This window comes from Ursus americanus, chromosome 13 (assembly GCF_024610735.1).
Source record: "Ursus americanus isolate L20-20 chromosome 13, mUrsAme1.1.p, whole genome shotgun sequence".
NCBI classification, from domain to species: domain Eukaryota; kingdom Metazoa; phylum Chordata; class Mammalia; order Carnivora; family Ursidae; genus Ursus; species Ursus americanus.
The window spans coordinates 21,111,537-21,131,554 of NC_142139.1; the positions used below are offsets into that span (position 1 = coordinate 21,111,537).

Consider the following 20,018-nt stretch of genomic DNA (forward strand, 5'->3'; position numbering starts at 1 on the left):
TAAAACATTTAAAAAAACAATATCATTGAAATTAATTTGAAAGCATATAAAGCTCTTTTTTATTTCACTGACAAATGTTATGTTGAAATTTCTTGTGCTATAGCATGAAGGCTTTGTAATGTGTCAAATTGGCTAAGTGGACTTCATTTCCCAGAAGTCCCCTTTCTGTGGGTTTACAGTTAGGATGGCCTATAGGAGACATTTTTACATGAGATTTGGAGGGTAAAATGAAGCAGAAGCAGTTGTGTTTTGCTGGGAAGTTGAGGCAGGTCCTTGTTTATTTAGCTCATACACATAACTTTATCTGTTGGCTCATCTCATTAGCTTAGGGTCGTATCCTTGCCTGAAACTGCTACACCTTACCCAGGTCTTCCCTCAGCTTCTCCAATTCCTGAGCCAGCTGTGCGCTTAGCTTTGTGACAAAGGGCATCAGCATATACTGCAGACACTTCATCAAGGTTGGAGATGGCAAGAACTGACACTGGTTCCAGGCCATCCTTGTGAGTTCCAGCTCGTGCTGGTGGGTTTCCATTTGACTTTGCTCTCTCCCTCATTTCTGTGCATCTTGCCTATTTTGTAGGCTTCAAATCCAGCATTAGATGGAAAAATAACAACCTTATAGGGGCTTTTAATTAGCCTTATAATTAGCTCCCATAACTGCATAAGGTCAAATCCTGTAACAAATCTATCTATCTATCTATCTATCTATCTATCTATCTATCTATCTATCTATCATCTATCTCCCTAGCCAGCCAGCCAGCTAGCAAGCAAGCTATCTGATCTAGTGTTTTTGCTTTTGCGACTGAACTCTTACTTATACAGGGCAAATAGTTTTCAAATCCAAAGTTTCACATAGAAAGTGATTAAAATTCTAGTGGAAGTGTTACTATGCAAATATACTGGTAGAATAGTTACTTGCCTCTAGCTTGAAGATCATTCAAGTGCACTTTAGTCACAAACAATGAAAGCATTGGTGGTGGATTAAACATGACTGAGAATTCTTTGACACTCCTCCCATTGAGAGGTGGAGTCTAGCTCCCCTTCCTTGAATCTGGGCTGACCTGTGACTTCTTTAACCAAATGAATAGGGAAGAGTGATGCTATACCATTTCTAGGCTTGTTCTTTAAAAGGACTTGGCAGGGGCGCCTGGGTGGCACAGTGGTTAAGCGTCTGCCTTCGGCTCAGGGCGTGATCTTGGCGTTATGGGATTGAGCCCCACATCAGGCTCCTCTGCTATGAGCCTGCTTCTTCCTCTCCCACTCCCCCTACTTGTGTTCCCTCTCTCGCTGGCTGTCTCTATCTCTGTCAAATAAATAAATAAAATCTTTAAAAATAAATAAATAAATAAAAGGACTTGGCAGCTTTTGTCTTGGACTTATGGCATCTGAGCTGCCATGTAAGAAATCTGATAACCTTGCTGGAGAGACCACATAGAAAATACCTGATACTATGTGGAGAGGTAAGGGGCCCTGGTTAGTCCAGCCATCCAGCCATCTTGTCACGAAAACAGATGTGAGTAAAGCTGTTTTGGACTCTCCAGCCTAGCCACTAGCTGAATACCACCAAGTGACCCCAGTTTACCTCAGGTGGCAGGAAATAACTGCCTAGCCAAGCCCTGCCCAATATCCTGACTCAAGATAATGAGATATAACAAAGTGTTTTTTAAGGCATAGTGGTTTAAAAAAAAAGAGATTTTATTTTTAAACAATTTCTACACCCAAAATGGGACTCAAACCTACAACCCTGAGCTCAAGAGTCACATATTCCACCAAGTGAGCCAGCCAGGTGCTCCTTCAGCCATAATGTTTTGAGGTTGCTTATACAGCAACAGATTCAGTGTTTATGAAGACAAGTATTTGGGTCCATTGCCTGAAATAGCACCTACCAGGAGTCCCCACCCCATGGCTGCAGTTTCAGCTACATTCCCTGCTCCTTGGGCACCTGGAACGCTATCTCACCTATAACTGTGCTGGTCTCTTGTACCCAGTAGGCAGGAGTTGCCCTGCTGTGCTTGCTCACGTACATGTCCGTGTAGGAGAGCATCGTCACTATGCAAAGTGCATGTGACCGAGCAGCAAATGTTCCAGATTGCTTTTTGTGCTCAGTTTCTCCAGGAATTGTGAACTCCCTGTAACACCTTTTCCTGCACCAGCCACCCTCCAAGGAGTCTTGCGTGAGGATTCGTATAGCCTGGGGATTCCAGGAAGCCAGGCCCTGCCACACTACCCAGAGGGGTGGGTAAAGGCAGTCAATATCTGTAACAGGTTCTTGGCATTCCAGTGTACCTGGCATATCTGTTAGCAGGTGTGAATTATATGAAGCTTCTTAAGTGTGTTGCTCAAATTTTCTAAATTCTTACTAATTTTTTATTTACTTGATTACTCCTTTCCCATCTTATATGTTTATTTTATCTTTTTTTGAAATATTAACTTAGTCATTATTATTGTGCTAATCAGCTGCCTTTTGCTCTCAGATCCATTTCCTGCCCTTCTGAACTTTTGCTAAGTACCATAGGCAACTACATTTCCAGGCTCCCTTGGCCTCTGCTTTCTGAGTGTTTACTCAGTGGAAGACGCTGGCAGAACATTGGGTGCCTCCGGTAGCATCTCTGACTGCTGAGGATGCTCCGTCACCACAGCTCCTGCTTACCTCATGGTCCCGGTTCCAGCTGAGAAGGCTTGTCTTGATTTTAGTGCCTGGCTTCTCATCCCTGGTCCTCCGGGTCAGGGATTAGTAGCAGCTTTTTCTTTTCTTTTCTTTTCTTTTTTAAGATTTTATTTTATTTCTTTGACAGAGAGAGAGACAGCCAGCGAGAGAGGGAACACAGGCAGGGGGCGTGGGAGAGGAAGAAGCAGGCTCCCAGTGGAGGAGCCTGATGTGGGGCCCGATCCCAGGACTCTGGGATCATGCCCTGAGCCTAAGGCAGACACTTAATGACTGAGCCACCCAGGCGCCCCAATAGCAGCTTTTTCTGTTGCTGATCTCTGAGTTGCCTCATTTCTATGTTTGACTTCTGCACACTTCTGTCACTTATGTAAGCAATTAAAGTCTCTCTGGCTAAGGGAGTGCTGTCGGCAAAATGGTAGTATAGGAGTTTTGTACCGTCTTCCCCCCCCCAAAGAACACGGATGTTGACAATCACCCACAAACAAGAGTACCTTTGTGGGAGTCTGGGAATCCATTGGAAGAGTTCTAGCACACTGTTGGAGGAAAAAAATCTGAGATTAGATGTACAGAAGAGGGTAAGAAGAAGAGTTTCACTTGATTTGTGTCACCCCTTCACCTGGGCAGCACAGCTCAGTGCCAAGAGAGACTCTCTCAGCCTGTAAACCTAAGGGGGAAAGTGAGAGCATGTAAATGAGCTCACCCAGTTGTGTGGATACTGCCAAGGAGGTCCAGTTCTTTCCCACCCCATCCAGAATATTGAGGTGATCTGCCAACTGTAGGCAGAGAGAGGCTGGGAGCACTGAGGGCAGGAGTTAGATCATCTCAAAGGAACAGCCAACCCACTAAACTGCTTCACAGACCCCACCAGAAAGCCCACCAGAAAGCTGCTGGGAACACCTGGTGTGTATATTTCCCAGCTGGGCCATGGGCACCTCCATTGCTCCTTGTGCCTCACCCCTCAAACCCCTTCCCAGGATCAGCTTTTGCAGATGGTTAGTGAGCACGCACAGAAAACCCACCTGAAGCCAGCCTGACTCCTCGGGATTAGGAGAAAGCATCATCACTGCCCTAAGGAAAGCAAACAGAAGCTGTCAGCACTTGGCCTGGCTGACTTGAAAGTGTCCATCAAGGGATGAATGGATAAGGAAGATGTGGTATATATGTTACTGAATGATCTGTCATAGCCACTAACTCAGGAAACAAATGGGTAAGCCCTGGCAGGCTGCCACAGCCAATTGCTTGGTTGCAGGGAAGGCAGAGGGGGGCTAGACAAATAGAAAGCATAGCTCCTGGCTTGGTTTGCCAACAGTGTTGCTGAATAAACTCAGATAAACTCATTGCAAGAGAAGCCAATAACTGGAGATGAGGATTTGGAAAAGAGAAAGGGAGAAATTTATTTTGGGTGCTGGCAGCCCGGGGCGGGTGGCAGGCTCAAGCCTTAAGAACTGACCTCACTGGCAAGATGAACATCTGGAGTTTTATAGGAGAAGTTCGGGGGGCACATGCAAGAGAACAGGCAGGGAGCTCATGATTATGGGTGGGGTTGGTATGTGTTCAGCCTGTGATCATGGGCAGGGAAGGGAGATGTGCGGGATGTGGCCTTTTAGGCATTCCATTGCTCTCAGGGCTTTCCTGGACTGGTGGTTGGGATGTTCTGGGTCATTGCAAAATACCTTCATCAATGTCTCAAGAAAGTGTGATAAGAAATAAGCACAATAGGTTTTAGTTAGAGAATGAGTTAAGCAGTCTTGTCTATTTCTGATTTTAACTGTTGGGGTCTATAGTTGAGCAAGATGGTTCACTATATATATATATATATATATATATATATATATATATATATATATATATATATATTAGTGATATATACAAGGAGGTATTATTCAGTCATGAGATAAAATGAAATCATGCCAAAATGGATGAACCTAGAGGACCTTATGCTAAGTGAAAACAAGCCAGACAGAGAAAGACAGATACTGTATGATCTTATTTATATATGGAATCTTGAAAAAAAAAGTCAAACACATAAAAACAATGGAGAATGATGGTTGCCAATTATCAGGAACTGGCGCAGGCAGGGAAGTGGGAGATACGGAGATGCTGGTCAAAAGGTATAAGCCTTTAGTTATAAGATGAATACGTTCTGGCAATCTAATGTACAGCATGGTGACGATAGTTAATAATACTGTATTATATACTTGAAAGTGGTTGAGAGAGTAGATCTTAAGCATTCTCACCAAACATACATACACAAAAATAACTGTGTAAGGTGCTGGATGTGTTAATTGACCAGATTGTGGTAATCATTTCACAAAGTATATTTACATCAAATCATTATGTTGTACACTTTAAATACATATAATTTATATTTGTCAATTATACCTCAATAAAGCCTGAAGAAAAAAAAGACTTAGGACAGTTCCTGTTCCATGGCTAAGTGCTGACTTATTATTACCTTTATAACTATTATTATTACTCTTGTTCTTATTATTTAATACTTTCAATACTTGTGATGGTTCATTTTATGTGTCCAACTTAACTGGGCTAAGGGATGCCCAGATAGCTGGTAAAACATTTTTTCCAGGTGTGTCTGTGAGGGTATCTCTGGAAGAGATTAGCATTTGAGTCTATAGACTGAATAAAGAAAATCACCCTCACCAGTACAGGTGGGTATCATTCAATCTCCTGAGAGCCTGCATGGAACAGAAAGGCGGACAAAGGGCAAGTTCTTTCTCTCTCCGCACTGAGACATCTGTCCTCTTCTGCCCTCAGGCTCCTTGTTCTTGGGCCATGGGAAGGGTCCTGGGACTGGGACTTACATCATTAGTCATCTGCTCTCAGGCCTTTGAACTTGGACTGAATTACATCTGGTTATACCAGCTTTCCTGGTTCTCCAGCTTGCAGGTGGTGGTTTATGGGACTTCTATAATAAATGTCCTCTTCTCTCTCTCTCTCTCTCTCTCTCTCTCTCTCTCTCTCTCACACACACACACACACACACACACACACACACACACACACACATATACACACACATATATCCTGTTGGTTCTGTTTCTCTGGAGAACCCTGTCTAATGCAAAGCTTGTTTAAATTTACCCAAATGTTTATTAATTACTCTGAGCACTCTTGCTCTTTGCATTCCATTTCTTTATTTTGGTTATAGTTTTCTTCTTTGTGAGTATATCCTTAGTATTTCTTTCTATAAGGGTCGGTGCTTTGGAAAACCTACAGATTAATAATTTTAAAATATGCCCTTTTGGGGCGCCTGGGTGGCTTAGTCGGTTAAGCATCTGCCTTCAGCTCAGGTCATAATCCCAGGGTTGTGGAATCCAATCCTTGCTCAGCAGGGAGCCTGCTTCTCCCTCTCCCTCTGCCTGCCACTCCCCCTGCTTGTGCTCTCTCTCGCTGTCGAATAAATAAATAAAATCTTTTAAAAATATTTTTTAATTTAAAAAATAAAAATAATTTAAAAATTTAAAAATATGCCCTTTTGTCATTTATTTAAGATCTCTTCTAAGATAATTTCCATTATTTTTTCAAAGATTGTCTCTGTGCCATTTTTTCCTATTCTCCATTTTTTAGAATTAAATATATGTTGGGCCTCCTTATTCCATCTTCTATATCTCATAATCTTTCGTATTTTCTAGATCTTTATGTCTTTTTTTTTTTTTAAGATTTTATTTATTGATTTGACAGAGAGAGACAGCCAGCAAGAGAGGGAACACAAGTAGGGGGAGTGAGAGAGGAAGAAGCAGGCTCCTAGCGGAGGAGCCTGATGTGGGGCTCGATCCCAGAACGCCGGGATCACGCCCTGAGCCGAAGGCAGACACTTAACGACTGAGCCACCCAGGCGCCCCTAGATCTTTATGTCTTTGTGCCTTCTGGATAATTTCCTCAAATCTGTTTTTCAGTTTATAAATTTCCTTCCTGTATCTAATTGCTATTTAACTCATCCATTTACATTTTTAATTTTCTTGATATCTCCCTATGCTAATGGCTGGATTTTTACTTAAGCTACTCTTTCATGTAGAGTACAGGCCTTTAAGGGTTGTAGCTTTTATGCAGTGTTCCTAGTTCTAATTCCTTGCTTGTTTGGGCCCAATGCCTACCTTATATCCCCACATGAGCATGAAATTCCAAGTCCTTAGGTGAATAGATCAATAATAAAACCTCTGTCACTATAATATAGCCACATCATGAGCTGACACTTTGAAACTTTGTTCTGTTTTCAATTACCTCTTTGTTTCTGGTGCCTGAGGATTTCTCTTTCTTTCTTGAGAGCTTGGCTATGAATAGAAAACATTTTAAAATTTATATTTTATGCAGCATTTCTAGGTTTTTGTCATGAGATTTATCTTAGCCTGCATTTTTCTAAAACAGAATACCTTGAGTAATAATTTAATAATGAGGAAAAAAGTCCTCCTTACTACTTTAAAAGAGAGAGAGACAGAAAAACAATCTGTGTTGTTCAGGGACAAGACAAATTACTCAAACAGGACAAGTCAGAAAGTTTGGCCGTCCTTGTTTTGAAGTATGTTGACCAATGGATCCCAAAGCTATCCTATATTTGCATCTTTGTGGCCACATAATCTGCCATCAAAGAGCAAGAACAATCACGTGATGGGTTTCCTGGAAGTGCCTGTGAAGTAGCTTATCATAGTGAGTATCGGAATTTTTAGTTCTAACCATGGCTCTACCACCAACTCAAAAGGTCAGGGTGGCCATGGCCTAATTAGTTCATTCACTAATTTGTAATCTTAACTAATTAATTAGATTTTATTAATACAGCAATATCATCAAGCACCTATTAAGCCAAATCCTGGAGCTATAGAAGAGAAGCAGATAGAAATTGCTGTTCTCCAACAACTTACAGTTTAATAGTAGGATATTAGCTTTGGAATCATCTATCATATAATAGAAGTTTGGATGGATATTGTTAAGGTACAAAGGACAGAGTGGCCTGTTGAATCTTGGTAGGGGTTACAATCACAAAAGTTCTGAGAGTGAGAAATGAGAGAATTAGAGGCATAAAATCTTGCAATTAGAGATTTATAGAAGGATATTTAAGGAGTGCAGGGTTCTCAATGCCTTTGGTGGAATGGATACAAATGTACAGAATTTTGTATTCTTTCCCAGGTATCTGGAGGCTTACAGCAATATCTGCAAAATGTTTGAGGTTGCTGAGGAGCAGCCCTACAGGGCCCATGGGGTCTTGCCCTTCTCTAACCATTCAATAAATAGCACTCAGTGGAGATTCTGGCTGAGGATACTTGTTTTCAAAACAACAATCCTGAGCCAACCTCCTTAAGTAGTTCCATATGTTTCTATGGAGAGTTTATGGATTGTGGCCTTCAGAATTCTTTTGTTTATCACCGGGAATCCAAGTCCTGAAAGCTGCTAACTAACCATGAGGTTTGCTAGTTATACAAGCTGTTGGACCTCTTAAGGACTTTGACATAAAGACCACTTTCTGTGGAATAAGAATTAGTGGTTTAAAAAGAGTGCACTTAACAGTATCATGTTAGTATCAGTTTCTGTATGCCATTACTGGCTGGCCTTTTTTTTAAAACTTGTCTGTGCTGCCTTGTGTGTGCATTTAAACAAGGCCCTTAAAGGGAAGTCTGAGCAGAGCCTTCAAAGACTTATAATCAGAGGGGTCTGAAAAAAAAAAAAAAGAATGACTATCTTCAGTAGACCTAAAGCTAGTACAAAAGGTGGGTTCTTCACTACCTGGGGCCCAAGGCATAGCCCCTCAAGATACTCAGGACCCATCTTTGTCCTGGGCAACTATTCCTTGTCTTCCTTCCCCACCTCCATCAATACCCAGCTTGCAGTGATATTCCTCTACCCCTTACCCATCTAATACCAAACACATGGGGGATCTATCCTGTTTCCAGGAAAGAGGTTTCCATGGATTGTCTCAACAGCCTTAATAATAGCTACTATTTATTGAGCACTTTGTGCCAAGTACTGCATTCTTTTTATACTTTATCTCCTTTAATCCTCACAATAGCTCAAAGAGGTGGGTGCTATAATTATTCCTCATTTTATAGATAAGGAAATCAAAGCTCAGAGAGTCTGAGGAATTTGCTTAAAGTTACTTAATAGCTACATTAGCTTCCTATTTAGAATTCCAGTTCAAGTGGCAGAGATGGGTCATGAATTCAGGATGCTTGATTCAAAGCTCTTACCTGTTCTGCTATACACCCTCCCACCCTCTCTTAGGAAAGTACTTTTAGCTTGATCTCTAAGCCTCCCTTCTAGTTTAGAAGGGCTGTTGTGATTCTTCTTGAATGTCAGTTGTGCTGCTGTCCTTGATATTTTCATATGAACCAATGCAGGAAAGAGGCTGGTCATCTGCCTCCATAAAACAGTCCTTCACACATCCATGGCTCATTATAGAAACTTCACCACAAAGCAAATGGACATGGCTGGCACTGAAGGGTAACACCTTAGAAAGGCAGATCCGAGACTTTGCAGCTCTGCCTAGGTACACATTTCTTAGGGCTGACAAGTGAGTCAGCAGAAGTGAACAGACAATACCATGTTTGCTTTTAACATGAGTCAGCCCTGAAATCTGTCCAGCTTTAGGGTAGCCCCCTGAAGTTTTAACAGAATATTAATTGCCCTGTCACTTCCCGTTCCACACAGCTGGGTGGGATTGCTACCAGCCACACTGTTGAGAAGTTACACATTTCAGCCCAGCCCAGAAAGGTTTCCTGTGGTGGGTGAAATGACAACATGCACAAAGGTCAAACTCCAGATGTGGGATCTGACTTTTTCTCCTCTTGGGGAAAACATTGCCTCATTATAATCTCAGAAGATATTCAGTACAGGTTTAAGGCCAAAGTCTACTGAAAGATCTGAGTTCTCTAACCTGGAGGATGCCAGTCTGCTTCATGTAAATTTATCTAAGACTTTGAGACCACCTATTAGATTCCTGAGCCAAGGGACCAGAGGAAAGAGTAGGGTGTTTAGGCATCTCTGAACGAAGGAAGCTAAACCTGGAAGTTGTTCCTTGCTCCTTGAAGTTGGAAGGCAGTTCAAAAGGAGGAATAAGTTATTTCTGGACTAATACCTTAACTGGGTAGAAATGCCAGAAGGTGGTGGGAAGAGTACATGGCAATATGGTGGGGAGTTTACCATCTGTTTATTCATTCTACAAAAATTCATATCAGGTTTGCAAAATTCATTCATATTATACCGAGAGATAAGAAAATGTAACTTCTTAATTTTTCTTTATCAATTAAAATAATATTACTTCCAAGTTTCCACTCCTGGATTCCAGGGTGGGAATTAAATTTTAGTCTAATTTGGTAAACTTAATCCATTATAATAATCTAAGTAAATACTCAGTTTCCTTTAATCTTTCAGATTTCCACCTCTGGGTATGCAGCTGGCCCTGGAAGGAATCTCTGGCTTATAGATTTTGTGGTGCTGTCAGGAGGATAAGGGGCCTTTTGGATCCTCACTGGTCACTGTGGTGGAGAGGTTGATGCTCTGTGCTCTTGGAGCCCCTAAGTCATGAAGTCCATACCTGTGGTGGTGAGGAGGAGGAAACTAGTTTGGTTCTGACCCTGGGTCTCTGCTGCTCCACCAGTACTCTTTGCTGGGGGGACAAGAGAAAGGAATTAGCTTCCAGAGGGCAAAATGTGTCAATGAACTTTTGCTATAGTGATGCTGTGTAACAAAATACCACTAAGTCCCAGGGGCATACAGCAATAAATATTTATTTAGTTCAGGGCTTGGCACTATTTTTCTTTAAAGGGCGACACAGTAAATATTTTAGGCTTCTCAGAACATGCAGTCTCTGTTACAACTTTCTCAACTCTGTCCTTGTAGTGCAAAAGCAGCCATAGACAATATATAAAGGAATAAATATGCCTATATTCCAGTAAAACTTTGTGTATGCTCAAATTTGTGTTTCATGTAATTTTCATGTTATGAAATATTATTTCATATGTTATGAAATGGTTTTTATATTTTTTCTGCCATGAAATTGAATGGCTTGTGATTTTTTTCCCCATGGGCTGTACAAAAACAAGTGGTGAGCTAGATTTGGCCCATGGGACAGTGTTGGCTAACCCCTGATTTAGTTCTTTTTTTCTTTTAAAGATTTTATTTATTTATTTGACAGAGAGAGCACAATCGGGGGGGGGGGCGGGCAGAGGGAGAGGGAGAAGCAGGCTCTCTGCTGAGCAAGGAGCCTGATACGGGGCTTGATCCCAGCACCCTGGGATCCTGACCTGAGCTGAAGGCAGATGCTTAACCGACTGAGCCACTCAGGCACTCCCTGAGTTAGCTCTTGACTCTGCTCTGCATTGGGCTTCAATGCTCTGGGCTGCACTTGCTTGTTGAAAATGCAGTCGTTGTGAGATGGCTCAGCAGTTCTCCTGATTTAGTTTGGTGTCATTCACATGTCTGAGGATTGGTGACCTGCTCTAGGATAGCCTAGCTTGGGTGACCATAGCAACTTGGCTCTATTATATGATTGACCAGTAGGTTAGTCAGATCATGTTCTCGTAACAATGGCAGAGGCACATGAATACAAGTGGAAATGTGCAAGCACTTTCAGAGTCTCTGCTTGAATTACGTTTGCTTACATCACATTGGCCAAAGCAAGTCACCTATCAGAACCCAGAGTCAGAAGAGTAGGGCAGAATGCTCCACCCAGAGTGTGAGGGCACTGCTAAGTTACATGGCAAAAGTGAAGTACTAGGGCCATTAATACAATCAACCTTCTAAAGACCTAAATTGGGGGAAAAATTGTAATATTCTAGTTGTGACCTCTTCCTTTAGGGGTGATGCTAGACTAAAGTATGAACATGAAAGACATAAATGAGGAACACAGGCATGTGAAACAAATAAGTATGATGGGAGAGGGGAGAATGTGTGCGAAGGTAAAGAGGCATGAAAGAGGTTGCTCTTTATTTTTTAAGTTTTTTTAATTTTGGAGATGATTGTGTATGTGTGTGTGTGTGTGTGTGTGTGTGTGTGTGTGTGTTTAGAGCTTGCTCTTTAGTAAGATAATTCTAGTTGTAGTGAGTATAATGTTTGAGAGGAAAGTGGAGAAAAGCAGGCGCATTTCAAAGTAGATTGATAAAACTTGGTTAAAAATATTGGATGCAGTGGGCAAGGCCAAGTTCAAAGAGACACCATTTGAGAGCAAGAGAAAATGGTGGGGATGCTTGTTTTAACCCTTTAGCAGTAGTATGGCACTGTAGTAAGGATGTACAAAGCAATAGCTCTCTTCCCTTTTCTTTTCAATAAAAGAAAGGCATGAGGAAAAACAAAGTATACAGATTGATTCTCAATTCAAGGTGAAACTTAGGATTTTAGATCCAGTATGGTGACTAACATAACATTAAAAAAAAAAAAAGGATTTTAGATCCAGTTTCATGTTGCAGTGGTTTTAAAGCGAAGGATCAGGAAAAATGTTATTTTCTGGTGTAAAATAAGAGGAACCATATACTTCCTTTGCCCTTGGATCAAGATTTAACGATTCCAGGAAAAAACTAAGCTTTTCCTTTGACCTCTAGGAATAAATTCATCTTTTCCTTCCTCCCCCCTTTTCACCCTCCTTCCCTCCTTCCTTCCTTTCCCTTCCTTCCTCCGTCCTTCTTTCCATTTCTTTCTCTGTATCTTTCTACTTCTTCCTCTTCTTTATTTTATTTATTTATTTATTTTTGGTTTTTCTGTCTATATTTGAAATGGGTAAGAGGGAAAAATGGTCCCCCATATATTGCAAACTCTGACTAGAGTCCTTGGCATCATGGGAAATTCCTTGACTTGTTTTGTGAACGTTGGCTACACCCCAAGATTCCACTGTTTCAAAGTAGAGTCATGTATACAGCTTAGGTTTTGTGTAAGGACTCTGGGGGATTTTGGTTATGAAACATAATGTGCAGTCTGCCTCGCTTCCCAGTGGCAAAATAGAAAACTAGATCTATTTGTTATAGAACTTTAAGCTTTAGTTTTCTTCTCAAAATTACAGATGTGCCTTTGAAGCTTATGGCAATAAATACAATGAGACCTTACAATTTAAAATGAAAATCAAATATATTTGGAACGAAGTATCATAGGTTTCAGAATGGAATATTTTTAAAGTGTAAAAAAAAAATCAAAAAGGTTCTGTGTTTATGTTACCTAAATGTTAATGGTTTGCCCTTTTCCTTATCTGCTAAGTCCTGCTGTCCAAGATGTCTTGATTCTTTGGCTAGAAAATTGTGTCATTAAAAAGGAATGTTTGGAGGCTCTTTGCTACCTCCACCCCCAGCGTTTCACATGGCATTAGCTTTACTAAGAAAACAGACTTGAAACCAGTTAGAGAAGAATGATTATTTGTGCTTGCTTTTATATTTTGCTGCTTTGCCCTCTAGATTATCTAGTTTAAAAAGGAACTTTCATCATTCCTGAAGTTTCATGTAAATCAGATATTTCGTCCCTATAATTTTCCCTAATTTGTTCACATTACATCAACAAGAGAAACAAGAATGTGTCTGAAAGAAATCTAACTATGAGCTAGGAGGATGCTGTGGAGCTCTCCACTAACCCCAGAACTGGTCATCACGGCGGAAGATGCTCTTGCTGTAAAGCTCTTCTGCCTGGGTGCTCTCATCTAGACCCAGAGTTTTACATACCATGAATATGCTGATAACTCCTGAATCCCTATCTTCAGCCCTGTTTGTGCTCATACCTTTAGATCTGTATATCCAACTATTGCTTGACATCATGAAACTCTTGAATGTCTAACAGTCAGCCTTAAATTCAGCATGGCTAAAACATACTCTTTTTTTTTTTTTAACATACTCTTGATTCTGTACCTACCTCATACACCTGCTCCTCTCTCAAACTCCCCACATTAGTAAATAGCACCATCATCTACTCAATTGCTTAGTCAAAATCCTAGAAGTCACACTTCATCCCTCGCTTTATTTCCTACCTCACCTGCCATCCGTCAGCAGGTCCTGCTGCACTATGCTGTATCTGAAGCTGACCATTTCTTAAAACCTCCACTGCCACAGCCCAATCAAGCCATAGCAATGATCTCCTAACTGGTCTCTCTGGCTCCCCCCATAGCCATTCTTCACACAGCAGCAGGAAAGATCTTTTTAATGAGTAAAGATCAGCCTACTCCTATGCTTAAATTCATTTTATGGTTTCTTTGCACTCAAACTAGAATATAAGCTCCTCACCAAGGACTACAAGGACCCACACCTCAACCTTCCTCCCCCTTCTCGTCCTCAGCTTCTGTCCACTTACATACTCTGTCCTTCAACCTTCTCAATGCACCTGTGTCTTTGGGCCTTTGATCTGGCTGGTTGGAATGTTCTTCTGCCAGAAGGCCCCCTGGCTGCTTTCTTCTCATTATTCAGGTCTCAGATCAAATATCTGGTCCTTAGAGAGGACTTCTTGGACTATCCTAGCAGAAGCAATAGCATTCCTCTTCTCCCATCACTCAGTCCTGTTTTAATAATTATATTCTTTTAATAATTATATACTTCTTAGCACTTAAAACTCTTCAAAATACCTGTGTGTTTGTCTTCCCTACTAGAATGTAAACTTTATGGAAACATGGATTTGTCTTATTTATTGTGGTATGTCTAGCACCTAGACAGACGGTGCTTAGTATAATGTAGGTACTCAATAAATATTTGCTAAATTAACAACAACAACAAAACACTAATAAGGGAGGATTTACCTTGATGATCTAGTTTTTAAAAAGTCTGTGATGGGTGTTGAATTCTGCTGGTGCAGCTACCTTTCTCTTACTTCTAGTGCATAAGAGCCAGACCCATGTTGCTGATTTCCTGCTGATTCATACTCTCATCTTCTCTGCATCAGCACCACACCCACCAAACACTAATCCAGCTCCTATTACATGCCAGGCAGTATTCTAGGCCCTGGGGAGGTAGAAATGAATAAGGTACACAGAAACACCTGCTTTTGTGGAGCTCATATTCTGTGTATCTGGCCCATGTGTACCTTCGCTCAGTTCCCAATATCACACAAATATGTGAGGGAATCAGTACCACACCAGGGTGGCCTTGGTGGGAATTCATCCAGACAGTCCACAAGTTTCCTCTATTTATCAGAAATATAAGGGGTTTCCCAACTGGATTTCTTGGTTGATCCAAAAGGAGAAGGTGAGGCAGAGCCTTGGCCAGGGTAGTGCCAGGATGGCCTTAAGCATGGGGTGCAAGCAGTAGAACAACAAAGTCTGTTTGGCACCACTGCTTGGCCTCACCCTGCTGGCAGCCGCATCAGCTCTGTTTGAGAAGTACAGGTGGACTTAATTAGAGCTCAGAAGCATGGAACAACCCAAGTGTGCCAGTATCTGCTTCCTGCTCAGAGAAGGAGGACCTCAGTGAGCCAAAGCTGCTGTCCTTCGTTTGTCTTTGCTGTCTGTGGGCAAAGCTGTATTTTAAACCTGAAATTATAGTGAGTTCACTAGTAACACTGTTGGAGACCATTTTTTAATTACAAAAGTCCTGTGCAGTCCAAGTAAACTAAATTATGAGGATAAAGCTTTTGTCTCAAAGAACAGCTAACTGCCAGGTTAGCTTCCAACTTAAAAAACAAAAGTCACCATATTTAAAATCATTCCATTGTTCCAAAAAGAGTTGACTTCTTTTCTCTACAGAAACTACCAAAACAAAGAGAATCTTTTACTTGACAGCACCTTTTGAGGCTTTCATTCTAGAGATCATGAAGACATGGTGGTGGAGTTCTCAGAGGTCACCAAGAGAGGACATTCCAAAGCTCAGACTTGCCAGTGCTTTTGTGCACAGGCCAACTATCATCACCTCCAGCCCTACTCCCACCACCTTCCTTGTAACTCCACTGCCTGGAAAGTTAAGTGTGATCTTAAGGGCCAAGTGAAGTGACATTTTGGAATTTAGGGTGGATTAGATGAATATTCTCAGATGGGCTGCTTCTTGTAAGTGAATAAGCCTCTTGATATTGTAACTATTTGCCATCTCTCTTGAGACCAAGCAGATTAATGATGGAAGGAGGGACGGGTTTGGTTTTGTTTGTTTGGTTTTTTTCCTCTTTACTCTCAGCCTTTGAACTTCCTGCTGGTGTAGTCAGAGTTCTTCCTCCGTATTTGTCATGTCACCGTCACTTGCACATAGCGTTTGTTTGCCAAGGCCCAGGGACAGTAGTCTTTCATTTCACCTGCTGAGCCTGACACACACTTCCCCTCAAGGGTGTAGTTGTTCTAAATACCACTGGGCCCTTCTGAACCTTGGATTTGAGATATTGGTGCCTAATAGTAGACTCTTGCACCTTGTAATTTGGAAGGTTACCGCCGCATCGTCCATTATAAATCTAACAAAAAGAACAATATCTGTGATAGTTCTAGTTTTAAAAGAAGGGCAGGTTCATGGCTTACACCTGGAGATGCTAAATTTTCCTAAGTTTGTTGTGCTTCTTTAGTAACTGCGAAGATACTCGCATAGTCTAAATTTAGTCGCTTTATTGAGTGCCTAAGAAGTTGGCTATAGAGAATTATTTTAAAATCACAGCCATGTATAATTTTGATTACTTGATTATATCCACAGTAAGTGTCTCCTTTCCTCTTTGTAGATGTCCTTTAGGGTCTTTTTCAGTTCTAAACATTTGGTGATTCCAAATAGTTTGCGTTGGGGGTTTATTTAGACCATTTATAGTCCGTGAAAATCCTGAGGAATAAGAATGGCTGTTTCTTTGTTTATCTTTAAGATGATTTACTTCCTGGGTGTTTTCCCACCTCCTTAGGAGTGTTTATTGAGTTTTGTGTATGTTATTTAAGGCTGCTCATTTTAAGGGTAGTCCCTTACGCAGGTGATGATTCAAATCTGTCACTGCCACCAGTTCACAATAAACTCTTAAGTCTGACTGAAGAGTAAGGGTCTGCTCAATTGCTTCCTGTCAAGGTTTCTAAGAACTGAGTTTTTTCAGTTATTTCTTGAGCTTACAAATCCCAGTTTTTATTTAATCAAAGGAACTTCATGGGAAAACAGCAGTATATGAAATATTCATTCACAATAGTGATAGTGTGATTGAAGAGTAGCAGCAGCTGCCCTAAGTCCGTGGCTGTGAAAACACAATTAAAATTTTAACACATTTTTTGAAACATTCTTTTCTGAAGTGCTCAGTTTTCAAAGTAACGGGGATGTATATGGTGCGTAAGTATTAACTTCTGCTTGAAGCCCAGTTGTAAGTTTAATGATGAAAAAGTATCTTTTTTCTTTGACAAATTCAAACATATTGACCTTATGGATTTTGATAATTGCTGAAATTCCTGGGCTTATTCTCAAAGTAAATCTTCAGAATATCAAATTCAAAGATTCTCAAAATATCTGCGTGCGTAAGAATCAACTGGTGAACTTGTTAAAAATGTATATGTGGCTCAGCTGTTGATGGACTGTTAGGTAGTACCAAGTTTTTGACTATTATGAACAGCAATGAACATTTTAGTTTGTGTCTTTGTGATAAACACATGTATATATTTCTGTCGGGCATGTATCTAGGAGTGGAATTTCTGCATCACCAGCTAGCCATATATTCCGCATTAGTAGATATTGCTGCAAAGTGTTCCAGAGTGGCTATTTATGGTCTCTCTGTCAGTGTGTAAGAGTTTCTGTTGTCCCACATCCTCTCTTCTGTTTTAATTTTAGCTTTTATTCTGGTGGTTCTGTAGAAGTATTTCTTTGTAATTTAGATTTAAATCGAATGAATACATACATTTAGGTCTAATCACACAGTGAAATACCATTTAGTCCAAGAGAATGAACAATCTATAGCTACATGCAGCGATATGGATGAATCCCACAAATACAATTGGTGAAAGATGCCAGACACAAAAGAATGCATACTATACAATTCGGGGTGCCTGGGTGGCTCAGCTGTTGGTCATTGCCTTTGGCTCGGGTCATGGTCCCAGGGTCCTAGGATCGGGCCCTGCATTGGGCTCCCTGCTCAGCAGGAAGCCTGCTTCTCCCTCTCCCTCTCCCCCTGCTTATGTTCCCTCTCTCTGTGTGTGTCAAGTAAATAAATAAAATCTTAAAAAAAAAAAGAATGCATACTGTATGATTTATAGACAGTACCCCCAAACCCTCCCAAAAAAACACAAAAAATAACAACAGTTGAAACTAATCTCTGACGTTAGAAGTTAAGATAATGGTTAACATTGGACTAGGGGAATAGGTTGCGACTGAAAGGCAACAACCTGGAAAGGTGATATTGTGGCTTTTGATCTGAGGACTGGTTTCACAGAAGGGTTTAGTTGTGAAACTTCAGCAAGGTGCCCACTTAGGGTATGTGTACTTCTCTGCATGTATATTATACTTTATTAGAATTTTTTTTTAAGTGCAGATTTCCAGGCCCTTACCATGAAAAATTTAGTCCTTTGATGGAAACTGGGACTTGACATGTTTAACAAACATGAGAGTGGTTGGGATGCAGGTGGCCTCAAAGTGCAGTTTGAAAAACATTGGTAATTGCATTCAGTGCAGAAATTTTTAAATCATTCATCAGCTCTTCAAAATAATTTAATCAGCTGCTTTGCACACTGCAGCTATTTTGGGTCATTTCAGAGATGGTTTCAGAGCTCCCCACCTTTCACTTCTGAGAGTGAATCAATCCTAGAAAATGAAAACACTGAGTGAGCTCTGTGTGGGAAAGGGCAGCTTATACTTAATGCGGAAGGGACAATCAAGTGAGAAATAAATCCATTAGGTGGGAAGAAAAAAAACCCATCAAGTGCTAGAATCATAGGAACTCTCTCTGGGAGGAGAACTGATCATTTCTGATGAAAGCCCATTTATTTTGCCAAGAATGATGGAGTGTGTTTGGGTCTGAGGCATTTGATAGAGGCTCTGTAAAAACTAGGTTAAGGACTGAATCAAAATCTCTTCCAGTTACACAAAGGAGGAATCATAGAATGCAAATAAATGTAAAACTATTGCTTGTTGTGACTAAAAGTTCCTCACATGGTAAGGCCTGAATCAGCTTTCATTTCATTGCAAAGGGGAAGAGCAGAACTACCCAACACAATTATGGGCAAGTTTTTAAGGGGAACAAAAAGAATGGGAAAAAAAATCACTCAGTGTTCTTTTAGAGCTTGTTCTATCCACCCAAGTTCTGAGAACGTGTTCTCAAGTATCAAGAGCTAATAAAACCCCTCAGCTCTTAAAGGAGCCATTGTTCTCTCTGGACATGCAGAAGTATAGATAATATTACCTGATTTAACTATAGGCAACCTGATATTAAGCTGATAGTCACTGGTGTGGCTATACCAATTGTTAAGAAATTGAAATAGTCTCATACCTGTTGGAAAATAGCCACAGTAGGGGGTTCCTTGAGTGCCCCTCTCTACTGCCCATACCTCCTGCCTTCTCTGGGATCCCTCAGACCTCTGGACAATGCAGCAACTACAGGGTTAATGTCTGACAGTCCCTGGGTTTCCAAACCTCTCCAGCCACAGATTACCTCAGAAGTCTTTGCTCCATGGTAATACCTGTGAAGGGGAGAAGTGGCCTTTTTTAGGAGGGTGGGATGAGGGACCCCATCCAAGGTCCTCTCCTCTCCTCTGTCTTTTCACTGACCTCACCTCCCCCAGTTCTGCTTTCCTCATAATTTCTTATTCTTTGGAAAATTTCTTATTGGAGTCATATTCTTAGGCAATGAAGGATCAGTAATTCAATGTAGATGTTTTGTCACTAGAGTAACCTTTGATTCTGTCAGTCCTAAATATCCAGTGGCTTACATATGCTCTGTGATTCACTTGCTCACTCACTCTCTCACTCATTCAGCAAACATCTATGGAATGCCTGCTACATGCCAGGCACTGTGCTAAGCCTCCATCCTTGGCCTAAAAGAAAGCTCACAGTCTGGTGGGGATGACCAACCCATAAATAGATAATTCTGGTGAAGTGAGAGAGCCATGCGAAAAGAGTATGACAGGAACGTAAAGGAAGTCCATCCAGCAAAGGTAGCTTGCAGTCGGTCAGAGAAGACTTCCTGGAAGAGGTGGTTTGAACTTAGTTTTTTTTTTTTTTTTTAAGATTTTATTTATTTATTTGACAGAGATAGAGACAGCCAGCGAGAGAGGGAACACAAGCAGGGGGAGTGGGAGAGGAAGAAGCAGGCTCCTAGCGGAGGAGCCTCATGTGGGGCCCGATCCCGGAATGCCGGGATCACGCCCTGAGCTGAAGGCAGATGCTTAACCGCTGTGCCACCCAGGCGCCCCTGAACTTAGTTTTAACAGAAGAATAGAAGTTAGCTAGATGGGAATGGGGAGTGGAGTACATTTTGGGCATAGGGGACTATGTGAAAAAGGTAAGAGATAGTATGGTATGTG

The 20,018-nt window shown here is 41.1% G+C and overlaps 1 long non-coding RNA gene across 1 annotated transcript in view; it reads left to right on the top strand.

The window, feature by feature from the left end:
• Positions 1-20,018, top strand: part of LOC148109065 (uncharacterized) — a 237,850-nt gene that overhangs the window by 217,113 nt on the left and 719 nt on the right. The gene's annotated exons all lie outside the window — the stretch shown is intronic.